The sequence below is a fragment of the Myiozetetes cayanensis genome, unplaced genomic scaffold (assembly GCF_022539395.1).
Source record: "Myiozetetes cayanensis isolate MyiCay16 unplaced genomic scaffold, myiCay2020 scf6-25, whole genome shotgun sequence".
In the NCBI taxonomy this organism is placed as follows: domain Eukaryota; kingdom Metazoa; phylum Chordata; class Aves; order Passeriformes; family Tyrannidae; genus Myiozetetes; species Myiozetetes cayanensis.
The window spans coordinates 26079359-26092758 of record NW_026087853.1 but is presented as its reverse complement, the minus strand read 5'-3'; positions in this window follow the sequence as shown (position 1 = coordinate 26092758).

The following is a 13400-nucleotide window of genomic DNA, read 5'->3' as shown; positions in this document are numbered from 1 at the left end:
AGATAATCAAGCATACATCGAAGATTTCAGTTTCTGACCTCTGGGCTAATTCCAAGCTAGCTTTCATCTGAGATGTGTTTTTATTTTTTTAATTAATTAAAGTAACTGACAGTTTATTTCCTGGTGGTAACAAGATCATATTTATAAACAGCATATATCCTTTATATCCTATTTTGCAGCAACAGAGTTTTAGTAGGAAATCTTGGCTGTTTCTAGCCAATGAAATATATTAGCCTGGGAGGATCACAGAATCACAGAAGGGTTGAGGCTGGAAGGTGATTAATCCCATCCCTTACTCAGGTAGGGTCAACTAAAGCAGGTTTGCTCAGGACCACGTCCAGTCAGGCGTTAAGATTATCTCCAGAGACAACGACTCCACAACCTTACTATACTAACACACCTGTATTGACGTTAGCTTATATTTTTTTCTACCTTTTTTTTCTTTCTTAAGTTGCTTAAAGTCTTCACTATTAAATGGTTATACCATTATAACATAACGGGGACGAGTATTCATCGGTTTTCATCAACCTCTAACCTACTTCCTGGACAACTAATTTATTAAATCAAATGCAAATTAAACACAGTACCTTTCAAGTCTTATAACCAGAAGCAGCAGACCAAAAGCTCATAGAATTAAAGTCACAATGATTTTGACTGAATTCAATTTTGTATTTGTGGATTTTCATTCACTGCACAGATTTAAACTGTATAGTCTGCATTTTCTACTCAGGAGCTAAGGCTGTAAAGGTGTAACACATGCTTAAATTTAATGGATTTTATCTCCATCAAATTCCCAAGCATTAAAGTTTTCTATGTCGTAAAGTTTCCATGTTTCACATGGTTGTTCTGCCATTGAAGAAGAGCTGGTGTTCATAGTCGGAGAAAAAATGTTTTCGTCGATTTTGTTGAATATAATCTGGTCTTCCTGAAAATTGAGCTTTGAGAACTTACAATGTATGACCACTTCTAAACTGACAGTAATATTTTTACTGTGATGGGTTGCCAGCTACTTTCTTTTTAAACTCTAACATATTTTCCAAGTTATTGCTTGGCTAACTGTTTGGCATTCCTGTTCCATTATTGTTGAGTTAGGTTTTTCTGAATTGTTTTGCTACTTCTTACTATTTTTTGCAAAAGAACATACTGAAATTCTGTAATAAAGCATATGTTCTTCTTCCTATAAAGCTGATGATTATTGATTCTGATTAAATATTATTAAATATATTGTAATAGTTCCATAGACTATTCTCTTGGGGAGACTGAAGAGATAGAAAAGTCTGTTTGTAGCTAACACAGGCAATCTCCCTCCATGCAAAATTCATCATTGCTTTTGTAGCTATATGCTCAGACTCTTCAGCCAGTAAGCAGTGCTGCCGGTGCAGGGCAGAGGATGTACATGTGAGTTGTAGGGCTATGGTGAGATGTGAGCTTTATTATAAAGGAAAGTGAGTTTTCAATCAAAGGAAAAGCTTTGATCTTGAAAGGGAATGTAGGAAAGGAAAGAGAGAAGAATAATACTCTGAGCCTCAAAGTGTCAAGTGATGGATGTTTCAGTGTTGAAGTGTTGGTCCTGAGTGCAAAATGATCAAACAGGAGGAAGAGGAAATGGGATAACAAAAAATGGGATAACATTTCTGAAGACAGAGTTTAATTTCTTTTGGAGATCTTAAGTATAAGCTCAAAATGGTTCAATTATGTTGTCAAAACTCAGAGCAGAAGAAAATGTAAAATAAATCACGTATAGAATTGGTGGTGTACATGTTGACATAAGAGGACAAGGCTTGAGCTAGATGTGAATGAATGAAATTGAGAGTGAAGACAGGAAAGAGGTGACACTGATAAAAATTTATCCCACCCTGTCCTTACTACAAAGTGTCACAGTTTTCTATTTTAGTATTGAAAGTAAGATGAAGACTGCCCCCTTTTTTCCCTTTTTTTTTTTTTTTTTATTTAATTTTTTTTTTTTTCTGGCCAACTTCCCTTTTTCCCTGTGCCAGAATGTTTCCCTGAGAACCCCTGAACACAACACCCCAGTTTTTCACTTTAAAAATACAATCAGTCTGCAAGGAGATGGGAAGAATCTGCAGATTGCTACTGACTTACCAGTTAGTTTGGCATAATTTTCCACATGACCTATCTTGGGTGATATTTTAACTCACTTTCTGAATGATGCTTCCAAATGGAAACCTCGATCTTTAATGGTTGATTTTGCAGCACCAGACAGTCTCATAATTTTGATCTGAGTAACATCTTAGTCTGATGCTTTTCATGTTTGTTATATTTGCTTTCAGCTACACCAGTGCAAAAATATTAAGTGTCTCAGCCTACAGAAGTACAGTCCATTTGGAATTTCGGTCTATCATATCATGAGGTACAACAGAGGTTCAAAACACACACCAGCTTTCTAGAACGTGTTTAGTCTTTTGGTAATCATCCAACTTCATTAGCTGATTGAATACTTACTATATTCTATCTGACAAATAATTACTGATTTTCAGGCAAAAGGATTCAAAATATCTGTCATGACAGCTAGAAATCTAGAATGTCACCAGAAGTCTCTGTATGAAGATTTCATATTTTGAGGATAGAAGCGGTTGGTCAGAAAGGAAAATAAAACCATTGATCTTTGATAGAAAATATAAAATAGATTCTGACTTCCTCATCCCTACTTACCTAGGAATACTTGGAAATTCCATTTGAACATAAGTCCAGTGGGAAGAAAACACCACAATCTACATTCTCTTGGACCCTCAAATGTCTGCCATACTACTAGGATGACATGTTTCTCCCTCTTTCGGCAACAGAGGAAAAGGACATTCTTAATCCATTGTGTCAGAGAATATATTCCACTACCATTCAAAATGTGGTTTTCCCCCATACTGAGTAAGCCGTAGTATTTAGCTGCCAAAAACAGCCTCTGGATAGAAGTGCAATGTGTTCCAATAGAGTTTGCTTTCACATGTGCAATTTGTTTGTGACTCATGAATCCCCATCAATATGCCTTCTGTAGAAGATGTTATAAATGCCATCAATCCTTTACTTGTATTTGAATCACATGCATACGGCACTGAGATTTCATAAGATACTAAGCAGATTTTGAGAGCACAGCAGTTTTCAGCTTCAGAACAAAAAACAAACAAAAAAAAAAACCCAAACAACAAAAAAAAGTCATTTATGTGCAAGATTTTAGTGAAAATTCAATGTGAAAGAGCAACAGAAATTCCTGACAATGCCTCCTCCCCTTCAATCCCTCCTGCTGCCTCTCCGTTGTCATCCTTCTTAAGTATCACCTCTCCTTTCCATCAGGACTGGCACTCAAGGATAACAGATGGCAGCCTCAAGATTGTAGCACCCTTTAATGTCTGCCCTTTACTGTCTGGCAAAAGTGTTGACATTTCTGCCTTGAATGAGAACTGAAAACATGTAAAAATATATTCAACATGAACATTCAGTGTCTAAGATGTTTACACACTGCTAATGGGCTTTGACTTTAATAGAATGATCCTTAGGTCTGCAGAACTCACAGTCAGGTGTGAACTGGATATTTTCTTCTGTTGTTTCATTATGTTAGAGAAATAACCAGCCTTGTTACCCATGGACTTAAGAGCTGTGCATACTACTTCCATCAGCAAATATGAAGGCACTGTTGTGGGTTTTCTTGTAAGCATCAATCAAGCAATCTCCCAGAACTGCCCACAGAAAGCTCTGCCTCCTCCTCTGGGAGGAGTCACTAAATGGGTGGGATCAGGAAGAGAGAAAAGAAGGAGCTCAGGTGCTGTTAAACAGAGGAGTCTTGAGCAGTTACTTAACCACAGGTTTTTGTCTTTAGTAGTGCACTGATGATAAGAAGATAAATTGTACAAATGGCTCTTTGTTGCTAAGAGTAATTTATTTGTTTGCTGAATTGAGCACAGAAATAATGCAGTGAACTGTTCATTTCTAAGAGTAAGCTTCAGGGAAATCTCTGGAATTGTTTTTTTTCTTAAGGACTCAAAACAGGTACATGAATTCATAAGATCAGTATTTCTGTAAAACATTAAACACTCAACGTACAGTGGAGCAGAGCTATGTCATGGTATTGGGCACTGGCTGAATGCCCCCCTGGCACTTTTCAAGAAAGCATTGCAACTACTGCAACTCATTTATAGCACCAATTTATTTCTGATGGAAATTAAAAAACCCTGCCTCCTCTTCATCATAAACTATTAAATAGCTCTTACCGTAAGGTTTTTGAAACAGCATTTCATGTTTTATACATTTGCAGAGTTTTCTTTTTGTTATTTGTCTTTTAATTATTTTCAGTTGTTATCAGGTAGAAGTTTCCCATTAAAAATATATATACCCCTTTAATCTTCAAATATGTAGAACAATTCAAGTCATATGGGTGAAAAAATGCAGGACATAATTTACCAACAAATCCCTCAGACTAATGTATACTGCTTAAAGATTTAGCACAGGGGGACTACACATGTCTGGGAAATGAGGACTACTTTCTGCTTGCAAACCCTGTATTTTGACAGACCATATTGTCTTGAGATAGAACATCAGAAAAAGAATGAATAATTTAATCAGAAATAAATGAGACAAATTGTATAAGGGACAGTACATGGATTTCCTTCTTGAAAGCTGAAGTCTGCCCATGCTTCACAACTGGCCAACCATTCCACACTGTATGGTGAGCTGATCAGAAGCAGGTTTCTTCCTGCTAGTTTTTAAATGAAATAAATAAAACATTGAGATTGCTAGCAGATGCAGGGAGTTGTTCAGTGGAATTAAGGAGGCACGTAGCTTTTAGTGTTCTTAATAAAAGTCTGTAAAGTAATTTTAAAATTACAACTACTATCCGGTTGATCTGAAAATTTTTAATTCATTTTTATATTCCACAAAACAGTGAAAATAGTAGGGTTCACTTCCATAAAAATATTACATGGATTTACTTTTTTGCATGCAAGCTTTTAACTGAAATAATATTCTATTCATTCCATTGCTTATCTGAAAAAATTGAATACCTTTGTACTTCATTAGACACCTCACTTCTCTTCCTCAGCAACATGAGGAACTGTAGCCCAGAGTTATTTTTAGATGGAGAGAGCAGTGTGAGAAAATCTGTGTCTTATTTAGGAAAAAATGCATATATTAAGAATTAAATGTGAATGGTCTCCTTTGATCAAAAGTGTTGGAATAAGCATGTGGGACACAAATGCCTGATGTCGAGGCATGCTGTTCCTGCATTTCCTAACTGTTCTTTCATATTTCAAATGCTGTTTTATTTCATCTTCACATTAAAACATGCTGAGTGATAGGGTTAGAGAGACCTAGTGCTTTTTAATTTGCACATCTAAACCCCGTTTATTGGTATTTTGATGACATCTAGTGGTGACAAAACTGTTAGCCAGATTTCTGTCCTATGCTGATGTAGCAGCTGATGTAGCATCACATTATGAAGAATTCTTGTAAATGTGGGTGTAAGGCTGGCATTTTGTAAGATGCAGAAGAAAAGGCTCAGCAACCATTCCCTTCTTTCACTGTCTAATCATAGGGAACAGTGAGCTTCTGGTACTTTCAAATAGAAAGAAACTGTAATTCTTGTAGTTTATTTTAGGATTTCAAAGTCAGGTTCCGCTGATACTGTCAAAAGGGGTAGCAAAATAGAAAACTAGAACAGGGGTTAGATGAAGCCATAGTGAATCCATGATAGCCAGCCTGTTCTTCAGTCTCCACCCACTGCCAACAAGAAAAAAATATTGTATACACATTGGAAGGGTTTGCCTGCAATAAAGCAATACCTGGTGCTGACAGAGAGTGACATGGTGGGTTTGGATGTTTCTAAATGAAAGAGAACAAATCTCAGCTGCCCTAGTTGTGAATATCAAACCAGTTCCACATATATTGGATGGTTGCCTTTGTTAGAATTCACTTATATATCTGCAAAATCGGTCTCAGGCCCAGTGTATGCAATAAAATAAAAAAAAAAAGGAATCGAGCTGTGAGAATTCTCTTCCCCCTCCCTCAGAGAATTAGTGCTGAATGAATAGAGATACTTTGGTTGAACAGCACTATTTTCTACCACACAAATGTTTTACTTTTAATAAATATTTATGAGGAGTTGGCAGGGGAGGAAGAGGTTATATTTTGATGATTAGAAAAAACAGTGATTCAATAAATGACATTAACTTACTAGCTTCTCTGCTTTTGTTTCAAAACTATGAATATGTAGTGAGAGAGCGTGTGAGCGAGTGTGTGTCTGTGTGTGTCTGTGTGTGTGTGTGTGTTTGAAAGAGAGAGAGTGTGTGAGACAGGTGGCAGTGGGGTTGCTATAGCAATTACTTGTCACTAATGATAGGAGGGTAATTACTGCAGCAAATTCCCACATAGCTATTCAGCACACAAGTTAGACTATTTCCCATCCCAAAATATTCTTTCTGTATGTGCAAGATTACCTTTTTCACCAGATGGCTACCGGCTACATTTCTAAAATTTACAATAGTGTAAAACCAGAAGTTCAATGATTATAATTTCACTGGAATCAGCATTTAATCATCTGCGTCAATTTTGAAAGAGGCAACAAAGTTCTGTCTTTGGGGATATACTTTTCTTAAGGTGCAATACAAAATTTTGTTTTTCAGAACACTTTTTGTAAGTTCAATGTCAAAAACATCTTGAGGTCACCTTCAATGTAGCCTTCAAGAAATTAAGATTAGTATGTGATTGAGTCTGACTCATCACTTAATTGCACAAGATGTAAATCAGGTTTTTCTACAGTGAACTAATAAAATTAAACTACTAATAACTGTGAAAACAACGACAAATCAGACCGTGTTTGAAGGAAAATAGACACAGGTATTGAGAAACTCATTGACAGAGTTTCTTTGCAACATGTTCATTAGCATATTTTTCATTCCCTTTCTTTCCATGCTCTGTAGCTTAACAGTGGCTTATCACCTCATGCAAATCAGAAAACGATCTACATTGCATTTCATTTTTAGGCTGGTTCATTCTATAGTGTTTAAAACATTTTCAAGGGAATAAATATAGATGCAATTTCTTTCCTAACGTATGTAATGAATTTTTTGTTTTATATAATCTGCACTAATAAAATGGTCTCAAAAGGTGTATCTTATTTCCACAAAAACATGATGTTACCTAAGCTACAGTATTTCTTAATGAATCTTTCTATCCTTTTACCTTCCTTTTACTGAAGGAAATACAAATTACAGACATTACCTTTTAATTAACTGGTGGCAAATATGTGGAATTACAAGCTGCTTTAGAAAGTTCATTTTTTGCCCCCCAGCTGGCTGGATTGTGATAATTTCAGGGAATATACAATATTTTCTGTCTTTTCCAGAAGATGAAGTAATGAATTTAAGAACTAGAGGCTGGAAAGATAGAACCTGGGCTTCCTTGGTGGATGAGATTGTCTGCCATGCCATATTGAACAAATGTTTGATGCACTCCTACTTGTGTATTTCTTTCGGATTCACTCGTTATATAATTTAAAACTATGCATCTCTCTGGTTATTCATATTGAAAAACAGTACAAATCTGCTTACCTAGGCTTAGTTCACTTTCCATCCTTGATACTCTTTTTTGTAACTCTAATGTTGCATTTTATTAATGTGAAAAAAAAAAAAAGATAACTGTTACTTGGTGTACTAATAATGCTAGAAGAAACCTTTATAAAATGCAACTGTTTTCAGATATTTTTTAGTACAATTATTTAAATTCCTAGATAAAATAAGGTGAATATGCTGGAAGTTAAAATCCATTTGTCAGCTGGTGACCTTGTATAAGTAAGTAAAATAATACTTGCTATAACAACACGAATAATAAGGATTTTCACAATTTTGTTTCCTTTGTGTATGCCTCAGGTGAAGGTTGCTTTATATAATCTGATTCTGATGTGTGAATCGGTAAATCTTATGAATCAGTTTATCCTCAAAGACAGCACTTGAATTCCCAAGGATTTAATGAAAAGCACTTTCCATTTTTCTCACTAAAAATATATAGCTTGGTGCCAATTAAAATTCAGTGCACAGTGTATCCAGTAACCCTGATAATCAGTAAAAACATGTCAGAGAGCAAAATGGTTTCTCCAACTGAATGGAAATCTCAACGAGCAGTTAACATACAATAGGAAGAAACTCATTACTGGGATAGCTTGCTGCCTTACAGCACTCGAAAAGCTGATTAAAGAAATAATGACGTGAAACTATAAAATCCTGGCAAAAGTGGCAGGGAGGATAATGACACATATTTTAGCTTGTACCAATACTTATTTTGCCTCAGAACAACAACAAAAATGTTGATCAGACTGCTACATGTTACATCAATGTACAAGAATGACAATTTCTTCCCTAAAACCCCACACTGTTTTTATTGTTTCAGCTCTTTGACTCTTGCTGACTTGAGTTCAAGTCCCAAACGGACTTCTGATCAGCAGGGTAGCTGATTTCAGAATACAGAAAGAGAGAAAATGTATAAACTTGGCAAAGTACTCCACAAGCCCCAGCTTGCAAACCTCACAGTGATTGCAGCCCATCCAGCTCGCAAGCTCTCACCTAATACAACATGCTGTAAGTTGTGAAGAAATGTGTTTAAGTATAAATAGTCTCTACTAGCTTCAGGAAGTAAAACTGTTCCCTTAGTTTAGTCAACACATTGCTTGCTGTGGAAGCTGAGAGGCCAATGTCCTAGACTCACCAGCGATTTCTCCCTGTAAAATAAAAGTTACCAATAATTGTGTGTATAGTATTGTCTGTTAGGTGGTGCATAAGGGCTTGCATTGTATGTACATACTGTAATTGTATAGAAAACATTACAGAGTGAGCCTACTTTTAGCCTGATGCCTCATACAGTGGTAATTAAGGAGAACAGTCTTTTGATTTGCTACTATTTGCAGTTCTGCAGGAAAACTGAGTTTAGGCTATCTTGTGCTGTGCATTGTTGCCATGTTTAATCTCCTGATTTGCTAGGAACAATTACATGCGACACCTATGGGGAATTTAATTGCTTTGCTCCTGCCTTTATGGCAATTGTAATTATGGTGCAGTACTACTGGGGCGGGGGGGGAGCGGGAGGGCAGAGGAGGAAGAGAGAAAAAAAGTGTGATGTTTTTTAGAACATAGGACTGGTTAGATTTATATAATATATCAAGGTTAGATTTATACAACAGCATAGCTCCAAGAATTAGCTTCCAGAATTAAGCCTGTGCTTCTTTTCATGAAAGGCCAGACAAAGTAAAGCATTGGTTATTGCAAATATTCTCATGTAAAGCTTTCCATTCAAACCTATCAAATGCATGTATCCTCCCAATATATGTGGGAGTTAGCACAGCTTCTTTTTTTCCCCCTCCTTTTCCAGCTGAGGAAACTAAGGCACAGAAATGTGCTGCCTGATTTGTCTTTATGAAAAATCCAAAGGAGAGCAAATTAGTATGTAAGAAATTTTGAATTTCTAGCATTTCCAAGCTCCTTTTACTTTTAGTGGATGCAGCTTTGAAGGAAACATAATGGGCAAAACACATGGCTTTTTAAGCTATAAGACCTTAAAAAAACCCTGTAAAATGGAACATAATAAATAAATGAAAAAATGTTGCTGTGCACTATTCTGCTGATAAATCCTGTTGAGCAGAATTGAAGATGTCATTATCTGCATGATCCCAAGCAAAGAAAGTTGTAGACAGGATTATCCTATTGCATTCTGAAGGAAATTTTAAAGAGAACCCAAAGAGCAGTACTGTATTAGAATTTCTTTTATTCCTTGTAGAAAAGAAAAAATGATCACTGCTTCATTTGCAGTAAGGCCTTTTGATTTCTTTTATCATCTAGATGATTTTCAGAACTGATCTTGATGGCAGTTCAGTTAGAAATTAAATTCTCATCAAGAAGTCCTCCAGTGGCTTCACAAGTTAACACTCTTTGAGAAGTGGTGTACAGATCAAAATCAGGACAAATGCTCCACAGAAGCGGTTCCGGCTGAAGAACTCCATGATAATGCAGAGGTTTAGTTGTCTCAAATAAACACTAATCAGACAGAAGTGAAATGCACTCACAGTTCTCCATGAGTTACCTGTTCGCCTTCAACACCTGCAGTAGTCCCTTTTAAATTATATGCAACATGGCCAAACATGTGACCTATAGATACCAAAAGAGCAACCCACTCCTTTAGTATAATTATACTGTACAAGAAAAACGTGTTTAAGATAACTACTGAGGTTTTCTCTTAGCAGCCTATATAAGTTTAGTCATGCCAGAGAAGGTATAATGTTATAATTGCCTGTATGAATTTTGGTAGCATTTAGACAATGTGCTGCAAAAGTGAAGATACACAGTACATACCCCTGTAGATCTGCTGCTGTGATTAACTTGAGCAATTTTATATGAGAAAGAAAGCAACTAAGAGAAATGTGTTTTCCTCAGATAATTATCAACTTCTTTTGATACTGACATCAACAGAACTGACAAGATCTCTTTGAACGTCAAGATTACCTTTCTGAAAGTTTTGCATTCTTTCTTATTAAAAGAAAAAAATATCTTCATTGATATTTTAAGCTGTTCCCAATTTTCATCTTGAAAAAAAGCAAAGGAATTGATGGAAGACCTTTCCAAGGCCAAAGGGAATAATTCTCATACAAGAGCCAGTGTCATTTTTTCCTTTTCTTTCTCTTTTCTTTCTCTCAGTTAGTAACTGTAACTCCATATAGTTATGAAAACAGATAAAGCCTTTTCACTATATATAGTTCCATGTGTAAACGATCCATATCCATTCTCCCCACCTTTTATTATGTCATAAAAGGCTTCTGGACTGCTACAAGACAGGTCAGGTTTTCCACTCAGAACACAATATGTGTGTTCACAGCCAATGTGATGAACTCCTTGAGAAGTCTGCACATGAGAACTATCATTTGAAGACCTGTATTCTGCCACTATCCGGCCAAACAACATTGGATAAGTCACTTGCAGTCTTTGTTCTTTTAATTTCTTGTTTATAAAGCCATTATCAACCAATATTTGCAAATTGCTTTGTGTTTCTGTTGTACGTTTAAAGTCATTTTTGTCTTTACTTTAAAACCATCTTCTGACTTTGTTTCCTCCAAATTTACATATCTAACCCTCAATCAAGCCCAAACTGCATACCTTGTTTTGTAATGTTAACAGTGCAGGCATGGTACAAAAGAGAAGAGACTCCAAACAGTGAATCTGAACGCACTTTTAAACATGCTTTTCCATTGCAGATATTTACAAATTAAACCCTCTGATGCAGCATTTAATTCCCACGAGAAGTACTATTCTCATTATATCTTCTGTCTGTATACAAGCTTCTGCTGTGTTACTTGTATTGCCATTTTCAGCAGGGACTCAGAAGAGAGAAAGGATAGGAACTCAGACAGAATTACTAAACTGAAACACAAAGATAATGAACTCTAATGCAACAGGACAGCAAATTAGAAGACTGGGAAGTTGTTAGCCCATGTAAAAATAGGATGAAAAAGAGCTTTATTCCATACTTTTGAAGCATTCTTCAAAGCTCAGAGAGCCTACTAAACGACACAGTCCAGTTAATCTGCCTAGAGCTCCTCAGTTCGGCTCTTTTTACAAAAGAAATCCAAGCAGACATTTTTAAGAGCAATTATTTTTTTATGAAAAGGAAATAACTAAGACCTAGAAAGGCACATTAGGGGCTAGGAGACAACCAATCAGGAAATGGTTTAAAATGCCCATTCAGCTCAATTTGTTTTAAAGTATTTCAAACCCCCTGAATACAGCAAATTCTACAAATAGCCAAGTGGCTGGGAGACATAGTGCATATTGCCAAACAGATTTAAATGCAAAACCAAGACTCCTGTTTCCCAAAGCTGTGGAGGGTGATTTTAACACTGTCTAGTCTTAAGGCAAAGCCAGTCTCTCTGTTTTTATGCATTTCCCTACCAGTGTCCTAATGTTCCCCTTCTGTGCAAATATACCTACAGATAAACAAATCTATACAGACATTTGGTAGTTCCAAAAATGGCATACATTTGGCAAAATTGTGCCCTTTTTCATAACATTATCAGCCACAAGCATTCAAGCATCATAAAATATGCCCTGTCCTTTGCTTTGGGACCAAAATTATAAAGATTTAAAATTATACATTTAATAACATATTTTAGAATTTTATTTACTTTTCATTTTGAGAACTCTTGTGCAAATCTAGATAATACATTTTTTTTAGGAGCATGAAATTACGAATTTATGTTTTTATTAAAACAAATCCTCAGATTCCCCCTCTATACAAATAATTTTAGCAGCTGAAACATGCAGAAATGCACCACATGTCACAAGATTGTGATCAAATTTGGAAGATATTGGATCCATGAGCTGCACTATAGTTTTATTATTCCAGAAGTGTATGGGTACTGTCATAGGAAGGGTACAATTCTATTATAATCCTGACCTTTTCAAGTAACTGACATTCTGAAAATGTTCTGACACTTATATGGAATGGGGGAATTTTATTTTTATTCTGGAAAAAAATAAGACATCTAAATCTCTTAGTCTGGATAGGAACTTGAGAACTGAAAGAAATGGAGGCAATGTTTCCAGATTTTTGTAGGGAAAAAAAAAAGCACTACCACTCAGGAAATCAGATACTCAGCTGCGTCTATGGAAAGCTACGACATAATCTTTCTGCAGAATGAGAGAGTCCTTTGCAAGGCTTGCAAGACAGAATAATTCAGAATATTTCTAACAAGACTATTGATTGCAAAAGCACATTTCCTTTCCACTTACTCACATTTTGTGATTTTAAAGGCCTACACGATAATGGTGAAGTTATATGAAGCCTAAAAACCAGTAAAAGCTGCATACAGAATCCCTGATAACTGATCAAAGGCAAGTTATTTTGTAAGCTACCACAGCTCTTTGAAAGATAAAGTAAAACCATCTATTAAGATATAATATTTGAAACAATGTCTGCTATATAAAAATTACTAAATGGGCATTAAAACAGAATACGAATATAGTCAAATGGCAAATATCAGATTTTTTTCTAAGACACATGGAAACAATTTCAGAGATTTTCAGCAAGGAAGCACCATGTGACATGCAGTAAAAGCAGTCAGCTTCCATGTTTCGGCACAAGTTGTACCACATAATGCAAAGAACAGCAGGAGTTTATTAATAAGCATGTAATTGGAAGACAAAGCTGCTGTGATGACCACGGTTCTGCAGAAAACTATTCTTTCTTGGGTTTCATAAAAATGTACAGAAATTTTTTTCAGATTACATATTTTTCACATTAAAGAAGAATTAGGAATTATGATGATCTCATGGAAAAATGTATGAATTATGCCTCTTTTATGTGTAGATGCATGTTGCAAATTCACAGTGGCTTTTTTCTGGAATACTAGCCATCCTTCA